We start from the raw sequence: 10628 nt of genomic DNA, 5'->3' as shown, positions 1-10628 counted from the left end.
TACCACATAAAATAAATTTTCTCTTTTAAAGGGGAATATAACCTTTGGAACAAATAGGCTTGTGTAGAAACAGAAAAATCAAAGAATAAGAATAAAGAAAGTTTGAGAAAAATCGGACAAATAATGAGAAAGTTATGAGCATTTAAATATTGCAATCACTAATGCTATGGAGATCCTCCCATTGGCAATGCGACAAGGATGTGTGATGTCACTGATGAACAACTTTCCCTTTGGTGGACTATAAAATACCCTCAAAATGTCTCTTTTTGCTTTTTCTTATGATGATACAAACTCTTTATCCATGATGCATTCTTAAAAAATATGTATTACATGCCCTCATGAAGAAAGAACACATGATCTATGGATAGATGTGATAAAAGAGGCAATTCAAGTGAAATATATCTAGAGTTGTTCACAAGTGACATCACACATCTTTGTCGCACTGCCAATTTGCTATCTCCATAGCATTAGTGATCGCAATACTCAAATGCTCATAACTTTCTCATTATTTGTCCGATTTTTCTCAAACTTTTGTTGATCTGTTTCTTTGATTTTTCTGTTTTCACACAAGCTATCTTGTTCCAATGGTTTCATTCTCCTTTAAGTGAAATCAACTTTTTGTTGGCGTGGACTTCTCCTTTAAAGTATGTAACAATAAGGATCAGTGCGAACGACCCATCATTTTGCAAGTGCATGCAGACCCAAAATAACTCAAAAACGTGAATTTGTGTACAAATCCAATGCAAATAGTGTTTTTAGTCAAAATTCATAAATTGTATCATTTTTCCATTTACTGCTTAAAATCAATTAAATTTATCTTTTTTATGGTCAAAATGAAGTCCCTGACAATTTCCATTGAAAAAAACAATAAAAAACAAAAAGTCGAAAAACAGAGAAATACATAAGAAATTTAGAAAACAATAGAATGCTTAAGAAAATAAATGTGATGTTGAAATTTAAAAAAAATAAATTTGATCAGATGCCTATCTAGATTATGTGAAACAAAAAGTAGCATTTTAGGGGCATTATTTTATTAATTAGAGCAAACTTATGATTTTACGCATATATTGGCAAATTAATGAGCAATGAGATTTTTCACAGAATTATATATATTGAAATTTTGTAGATAATGCCATGGGTAATGCGCGTGCCAATTTCCGTCGCGATCGAGCGATGGACGACCGAGATCATAAGGGGGGGGGGGCTGAATCAGGCCCCCCCCAGTCTTCTTAGGTGTTGAAATAGCCCAGTCTATTTAGGGTTAATAATCAATTAGCACAAAGGAAAGGTTCACTAGTCGTTCTTAAAATCAATCTTAACTTACTAACAGATTTATGAATCAGCCCACTGCACTCTAATGATGAGCAGACCAAGTTGCTCCTGAAAAATGTATTGTACTACATAATTACTTATTCCTATGTAAAGCATCTCTTAAATTATTATCCCCCTAAGTATAAGATTACCGGTAGACCAATTACTCTCTGCCAAAGACAATGGATCTGTTCTATGTTTCATATGATAAAATACAAAAGAACGTCTTTGATCCTCATTTGACCTGTGTTTTGCATATTAATGTTTTTTTAAACTCAAAATTTCACAACCTTCTTATCTTAGTCAGATTTTGATGAAATTATCAGTGCTTCTTTGGTTTTTCTCTATTTTAATATTCAAATTACGTTTTGCTGGAGTCTACCTTTTCTTTGATAGGCTCCATTGTAATTTGGCAATGTAATTGGTCTAATGTTATATATTTGGGATAGCACAGATACCGTTTATAATATGTGCAAGCTTTATGCACTCTCATTGGCGTATGAAGGATACCTGCAGGGTTGCTAGAAACCATATTCTATGTTTGATTGATCATCCATCTCTGAACTCATCAAGGAAGTACTTTATCTTGTGACACCTGTAAAAAAATAAAAGGGGGGTATTGAGAAACTTATAACAAACATAGCCAAACTATTTCATCTGCATGCAAAACTTAATGGTTTCAATTATCAATTCTTTTTATCGCATATTGCCAAAAGTCAGTGATCTACATTATCACTATCGATATCAATATCCATTGATATGAATATCAACATCAGGTGAGGGAGGACATTTGCTTATTCAGTTTATTTTATTCCAATCGCTCAGCTGAAAACTTTTATATTCTGTTATATGAAATATGTAAAAATGAAAGGGTGCTAATTGCATTCACCTTTGTTTACCAGTCTAAACATTTAGAAGTAGAAAAAAAAATAAATGAGGGCATAAATGGGGCACTTAATAAGATGTGAAAGAGGGGACACTGCAGAAGAGATATTTCACTATAAAAAAAGGAGCGCAAGAGTGCAATAAAGACAATTTGAATCAATATTCAATTAAAAGAAAAACTCATAGAAGGGAACAGGGGTAGTATTTTGAGATCCATTTCATCTCTGAAAAAAGAATCCCTTAAAATCCCTTTGAATTGATATTCTTCTAAGAACAATTTCATCTTCATTTTATTATCACTCTAAGACACAAATGGGTGTGTCTTAGAGAGATAATTTCATCTTCATTTTATTATCTCTCTAAGACACACCCATTTGTGAAGCAACATCCAATGAGAAAGGCTGTAAATAAAATGCAGCAGTCTCATCTCATTCATCCAATGAAAATCTTTTACGCCAGATGTGGATTTAATCTTTTAATTAGTTACATATGTAAAATTGCATAATTGATGTGTAATGTCGTTTTGATAGTGTCCCTAATCCCCGAAAGAGTGTAACATGGTCCAATAAAATCATTGTCATTGTCTTTGCAAAAGCAAACAATACTCTTATTCTTATCATTGTTTAGATGTCTATTTCTTTTGCATCATTTTATGCATAATTTCAGAGAAAAATTTATTAAACTACAGTCTTTTGAAATTTTTCATTAACCCTAATTCTGCCAGGGGAGGGAGAGGGCCATAATGCCCCCCCCTCGACAATTTTTGCGATATCTGCTGCGCAAATTTTTTTGACCTCGCCGCTTACTGACTTTTTACTTTTAAGTCTCGCATAAATTATGAGACCAAATTTGTGACACCCGGGTGCGCGGTTACGACATTACACGTCAAAATGTAAGTGTATTTTTCATGTACAAATCCAATGCAAATAGTGTACCGGGTATTTAGCAAAAAATTCAGAAACGTATCATTATTTCTACTTTTACTAATTAAACATTATTAATTTTGCCTTGTTTAAAAAAAATACATAAGAAATTAAAAAAGCGATAAAGTACATAAGAAATCGGTCTTGGCACCAGGTTTTTTTCATTCGCAATTGTCAGGAATGCTATAAAGAATATTTCACCAAAAATAGCATTCTGTGAGCTTTATTTAGTGAATCAGAGCAAAAAGTATGATTTCATGAATAAAATACATAAGTTTCATGAATAAATTAGAAAATTAATTCCTATAAAATAAAAATAAAAGAATTCAGTGAAATTTACCAATGCAACTGCGTTGGAAATGTCACTCTCTACCATCATGCAAATTTTCATTGTGATAGCGCAATCCGTGGCTGAGATCTTAAGGGGGGCCCTAATGCCCCCAAGAATCAAAATACCCCAGGAGATTTAGAGTTAATCTACAGGAATAATGTTGGAGTATCAGTCACTGTCAATGATTACATAACTTTCCTTCATTCTCATTTTAACTTTGGAACAAATAAACTGAATCAAACATGGAGCTCATGTTCATGTAAAAAAATCCCCTCCAAAAGTGATAATTGTACTCACCACTACACAAAACAGCATATTTGCATGACTTTTGTTCCATCAGTCCATGTTGATGAAATCAGGATTGACACTGAATTAAATGTGGAGCGTAGAGTTGTTCCAACTGTCCCAGATGATGTCACTGAAATTGAAATGATTATTTATTTAGTCTATCGAGGTATACATGTCCTAAAGCTTCAGGTACTCACCACTCATTGCACATGCAATTTCAATGGCAAATGCACAATCTTCGTGACTGTAGTGTGACAAACGACTCCTTTAGTATTAATATTTTGTACATAAAATTGCAAATTGTAGAGAAAACAAAAAATGCAGTTTTTTAGGTGTATGCACCTTCATTTATTTTTTCCAACAATAGAAAATGCTTTAAAAACTGAGAACTGAGGAACAAGAAAAAAAAATTGCATGATAAATCGAGTGTGTAGTAGCTATAAGGACACCTTCAAAATCGGGCGGCAAAATTCAAAGGTGTTTGGAAAAGATGGAAGCGATATTTTGGTTTGAGATATTTCTAATCATAGTAAATTAATATATGATTTGCCACTTTTGGTTAGTGTCCATCACTACCAATTTTCAGACAGGGATTATTTTTTAGAAAAAACACATCTCTTCTGAATAGGGTCTATGTACAATTACATTTATAAGCAAGGCCAAGCCTACCTCAAGTGATGTTCGAGCAGGCTTTTCTCCTCTTCATTACCGCTCCACTTCCCCGAACTTCAAGTCGGTGAACTCGCTCAGATACTCTGAGTGGCAAAGGTGGGGAAAAATGCATATTTATTGTAAAAAATATCCCCCAAAAGACATCAACAATAAATAAAAGCTAGATTTCTTGCTCTAATCCTCCGGTTACCTCAATAATACAAAATGCTATGCCTTGGAATGGAAATTTGAGTGTAAAAAAGGGGGTCCCCACTGCGGCACATACCCACCACACATTATGTACTAAGTACCTTGGCTCTAAGACCAAGTCTAAGTCAAGAGTAAGAAATTAAACTTGGCGCTAATGCAGTTTCGCACCAGCCGGTTACCAGCATACCTCATCACCAATATTTGTTCCCAAATGTCATGACAAGTCTCTCAGTCACATTTCGATGTCAATATATCCACCACTTTTCAAAATATCTTGATCGGGAATGGCTGTATTTCGGCTTCGATCTCAACGTCGTTGATCGACACGGCGTAGACATCGCTTGGATTCACCGTGTACCGTAATGTTGATATGAACTGAAGTTAGCAACCAAATCATGCGAGAATGTGGCGAACAAACTGCCAGCATGCCTCATGCGAATCTATGTTCGCATGATTTGGTTGCTAACTTCCGTTCATATCAACATTACGGTGCACGGTGAATCCAAGCGATCCGCGAAGCAACACGGCGTAGACATCGCTTCGCAGATCGCTTGGATTCACCGTGCACCGTAATGTTGATATGAACTGAAGTTAGCAACCAAATCATGCGAGAATGTGGCGAACAAACTGCCAGCATGCCGCATGCGAATCTATGTTCGCATGATTTGGTTGCTAACTTCCGTTCATATCAACATTACGGCGCACGGTGAATCCAAGCGATCCGCGTAGCGGCACGGCGTAGACATCGCTTCGCAGATCACTTGGATTCACCGTGCAATGTAATGTTGATATGAACTGAAGTTAGCAACCAAATCATGCGAGCATAGATTCGCATGCGGCATGCGCATGCTGGCAGTTTGTTCGCCACATTCTCGCATGATTTGGTTGCTAACTTCAGTTCATATTAACATTACGGTGCACGGTGAGTCCAAGCGATCCGCGAAGCGATGTCGATCAACGACGTTGAGATCGAAGATGAAATACAGCCATTCCCGATCACAATATTTTGAAAAGTGGTGGATGTATTGACATCGAAATGTGACTGAGAGACTTGTCATGACATTTGGTAACAAGTATTGGTGATTAGGTGTGCTGGTAATCGGCCGGTGCGAAACTGCATTAGCGCCTTAAACTTTAATGCATTGTTGGTTGGGGGGGGGGGGGTAATTTTTACGATAAATAGGGCCTATTCATTTTATTTTTCCCACCTTTGAAACTCGGAGTATCCGAAATTACAAGTTCACCGAGTTGAGGTTCGGGTAGGTGGAGCGCAGTGTAGCGGTGGTTAAGTGGAGCCTGCACAGACATCAATTGAATTGAAGGTACATGTAATGTAGGCCAAGCCAAAGCCTTAGGCCTATGAAAAAGGCAAGGAAAGGGCACTGTGCAGAGCACCACCACCATGCCATGGCTGACAACGTCCACACCATACAAATTAGAGAATAATCAATAGGGTCTAAAATTATTCTTTGAGATCAAATTTAAGAAGTCATAAGAATGTATTTCAACGTTTGATGATTGGTTTTAAAGATGAAAGCAAAGAAAAAGTTTTTACATGTTCACAGTCAAAACAGCAAACGCCACGGCTCGAGAGCCGTTGTCATCGCCACAACTCTAGGGTTCGACTTCACGTACCGTACCGTGCGGTACTTACGCCGGCACGCACAATACCGCAGTTTGAAATAACTTCATCAGTGATAGGTTATTCTGATTTCTACTGATACTCCAGCTAATTTAGACATATATAGAATATTAGTATACATGTAAATGCTTACCCTGAAGTGTCTTGACATGTCAAAAAAGGGCAGGCAGTCAATTGAGAACAAGTTATTACGGACGTCGATTGCACGATCTAGCACTTTGACTCGACTTCGTTCATTAACGGTTGCATTTTCAAATACACGAATCACGTGCGCGCTCTGCTGACGATCGGACTTGGCATTTAGTCTTTATTCGAAACATGTTTTGGTTGAAGTGTCAAATGAAATATCAATTTTCGACGACGACCTACCCGGGCGACCTACAGAACCTTTAAACATTTATGCTAAAGAAAACACCGGGAGAAAAATAAAGGGAACATTTTGAAAACGTATTTGTAGTATGCATTGGCGGCGGAAGCCAACAAAATTTAGGGGGGGGGGTCCATCTGAAATTTTGGGATGCATGCATGGTCCATCTGAAATTTAGGGATGGACGCAGGCAAAAAAATTGACATTTGAATTTAGGGGAGTGGATTACCAAAAATATTTGACAAGCAAAAAAAGGGGGGTTATCAACCTAAATTTTAGGGAGGGGGGGACACAAACATTTCAGGGAGGGGTGGGGGCCCACGTGAATTAAGGGGGATGCATGCAGGAAACAAAGTAGACAAGCAAAAAAAAGGTTATTATATCAACAAACAAATTAGAAGGGGGAACGTCCCCCCCTTCTGTCCCCCCCGCGCTTTCGCTGCCTATGGTTGTATATATATATATATATAAATGTTTTCATAATGAGGTCATATAAAATTGTAAATGCACTCGTCGTGAAGGTGTTGTGGCTTAGTGGATAAGTCTACGGACTGTGAACCACAAGGACCGGGGTTCAAATCCCACCGCAGCACGTCCTTTGGCAAGGCGTTTATCTACAATTGCCACTCTCGACCCAGGTGTAGTAAATGGGTACCCGGTAGGAAGAAATTCCTTGGAATGCTCGATGCGCCCGATCAGGGTAGCCGTGCTAAAGCCGGGGTAATGGTATGCAGCGCTTAGAAACATTTGTATTAAGCGCTATATAAATGTTGCATATTATTATTATAATCACGTTGTATATTTTGGTCATGCAAAATAGTAAATTTACTCGTGACTGGTTGATTAATTACGTCATAATCACATCATTATCTGGTCATATAAAATTGTAATATATTCGTCTTTGATTTGTCAATATATGACGTCATATTTAGGTCATATTCTGGTCATGCAAAACTGTAAACTTTACTTGTCATTGAATGGTCAATTAATGACGTCATAATCACGTCAAAATCTGGTCATGTAAAATTGTGGATAGACTCGTCGTTGATTTGTCAATAAATGACGTCATAATCACATCATATTCTGGTCATGCAAAATGTTAAATTTACTCGTCATTGACTGGTGAATTAATGACGTCATAATCACGTCATAATCTGGTCAAATAAAAATGCAACATAAACTCGGCGTTAAAAATGGTCGCAATTACGTCATAAAGACGTCATATTTATTGTCTACGACCAGTATGCCGAGAATACGACGTAATTATCACGTGATTATGACCATGTCTGCTATCAGGGAGGTGTATTGTACGTTATAATTGTTATGTATTAATTATGCCCTAGCTGATAACGATATCCTTACAATTAATCATTAACTTATCAACCAATCATAACTGACTACATATCCAATATCAGAATATTCCTGAATTTGATCTGAATATAATAATGGTTTATTTTAGCTAGACGGATGCGATCCCCGGTCTTCTGTCTTCGTTTTCCAGACACCCAACAACAGGTTTGGAAAACGAAGATCGAAGACCGGGGACATGTGTTATGTCAATGGTAGTAAAATTTTAATGCCAGCTGAGCTGAGCGCGATTATTGCTCAATCAATTATCATTCACATCACGATATCCATACAATATTAATCATTAACTTATCAACCAATCATAACTGATCACATATCCAATATCAGAATATTCCTGAATTTGATCTGAATATAATAATGGTTTATTTTAGCTAGACGGATGCGGTCCCCGGTCTTCTGTCTTCGTTTTCCAGACACCCAACAACAGGTCTGGAAAACGAAGACGGAAGACCGGGGACACGCGTAATGTCAATGGTAGTTGCAAACGGCAGTTAAGTTGAGACTGCTTGTACGTGATTGCGCAGTATGAGGTGTATTGTACGTTATAATTGTTGTATTAATTATGCCCTAGCTGATAACGATATCCTTACAATTAATCATTAACTTATCAACCAATCATAACTGACTACATATCCAATATCAGAATATTCCTGAATTTGATCTGAATATAATAATGGTTTATTTTAGCTAGACGGATGCGATCCCCGGTCTTCTGTCTTCGTTTTCCAGACACCCAACAACAGGTTTGGAAAACGAAGATCGAAGACCGGGGACATGTGTTATGTCAATGGTAGTAAAATTTTAATGCCAGCTGAGCTGAGCGCGATATATTGCTCAATCAATTATCATTCACATCACGATATCCATACAATATTAATCATTAACTTATCAACCAATCATAACTGATCACATATCCAATATCAGAATATTCTGAATTTGATCTGAATATAATAATGGTTTATTTTAGCTAGACGGATGCGATCCCCGGTCTTCTGTCTTCGTTTTCCAGACACCCAACAACAGGTCTGGAAAACGAAGACGGAAGACCGGGGACACGCGTAATGTCAATGGTAGTAAAATTTTAATGCCAGCTGAGCTGAGCGCGATATATTGCTCAATCAATTATCATTCACATCACGATATCCATACAATATTAATCATTAACTTATCAACCAATCATAACTGATCACATATCCAATATCAGAATATTCCTGAATTTGATCTGAATATAATAATGGTTTATTTTAGCTAGACGGATGCGGTCCCGGTCTTCTGTCTTCGTTTTCCAGACACCCAACAACAGGTCTGGAAAACGAAGACGGAAGACCGGGGACACGCGTAATGTCAATGGTAGTTGCAAACGGCAGTTAAGTTGAGACTGCTTGTACGTGATTGCGCAGTATGAGGTGTATTGTACGTTATAATTGTTATGTATTAATTATGCCCTAGCTGATAACGATATCCTTACAATTAATCATTAACATATCAACCAATCATAACTGACTACATATCCAATATCAGAATATTCCTGAATTTGATCTGAATATAATAATGGTTTATTTTAGCTAGACGGATGCGATCCCCGGTCTTCTGTCTTCGTTTTCCAGACACCCAACAACAGGTCTGGAAAACGAAGACGGAAGACCGGGGACACGCGTAATGTCAATGCAGTAAAATTTTAATGCCAGCTGAGCTGAGCGCGATATATTGCTCAATCAATTATCATTCACATCACGATATTCATACAATATTAATCATTAACTTATCAACCAATCATAACTGATCACATATCCAATATCAGAATATTCCTGAATTTGATCTGAATATAATAATGGTTTATTTTAGCTAGACGGATGCGGTCCCCGGTCTTCTGTCTTCGTTTTCCAGACACCCAACAACAGGTCTGGAAAACGAAGACGGAAGACCGGGGACACGCGTAATGTCAATGGTAGTTGCAAACGGCAGTTAAGTTGAGACTGCTTGTACGTGATTGCGCAGTATGAGGTGTATTGTACGTTATAATTGTTATGTATTAATTATGCCCTAGCCGATAACGATATCCTTACAATTAATCATTAACTTATCAACCAATCATAACTGACTACATATCCAATATCAGAATATTCCTGAATTTGATCTGAATATAATAATGGTTTATTTTAGCTAGACGGATGCGATCCCCGGTCTTCTGTCTTCGTTTTCCAGACACCCAACAACAGGTTTGGAAAACGAAGATCGAAGACCGGGGACATGTGTTATGTCAATGGTAGCAAAATTTTAATGCCAGCTGAGCTGAGCGCGATTATTGCTCAATCAATTATCATTCACATCACGATATCCATACAATATTAATCATTAACTTATCAACCAATCATAACTGATCACATATCCAATATCAGAATATTCCTGAATTTGATCTGAATATAATAATGGTTTATTTTAGCTAGACGGATGCGATCCCCGGTCTTCTGTCTTCGTTTTCCAGACACCCAACAACAGGTCTGGAAAACGAAGATCGAAGACCGGGGACATGCGTTATGTCAATGGGAGAACATTGTGTAGGGGGCAAGGTCCAAAGTCCATTCTAACCCGCGCACGTGTTTTGTACACACTTTGCACTGCTTTGTACACACTTCGTGCGTGAACTACAAA

At 37.3% G+C, this 10628-nt stretch overlaps 1 long non-coding RNA gene across 3 annotated transcripts; it reads right to left on the bottom strand.

The window, feature by feature from the left end:
* Window positions 1-1295: 1295 nt before the first annotated feature.
* Window positions 1296-6482, bottom strand: LOC121424418. Of its 3 annotated transcripts, none has more exons than XR_005971372.1 (4): window positions 6375-6480; window positions 4408-4493; window positions 3748-3868; window positions 1296-1906 (listed from the first exon to the last, which is right to left on the bottom strand). It is a non-coding gene; the product is annotated as an uncharacterized LOC121424418 (long non-coding RNA). The 3 variants fall into 3 exon arrangements; XR_005971374.1 differs by lacking the exon at window positions 6375-6480 and adding an exon at window positions 4787-4826; XR_005971373.1 differs by lacking the exon at window positions 4408-4493 and having other exon boundaries at window positions 6375-6482.
* Between the last annotated feature and the right edge of the window lie 4146 nt (window positions 6483-10628).

Source organism: Lytechinus variegatus, chromosome 11 (genome assembly GCF_018143015.1).
Source record: "Lytechinus variegatus isolate NC3 chromosome 11, Lvar_3.0, whole genome shotgun sequence".
Lineage (NCBI taxonomy): Eukaryota > Metazoa > Echinodermata > Echinoidea > Temnopleuroida > Toxopneustidae > Lytechinus > Lytechinus variegatus.
Note: the sequence above shows the minus strand (reverse complement) of the source record. Positions and strands in the feature narration are given on the sequence as shown.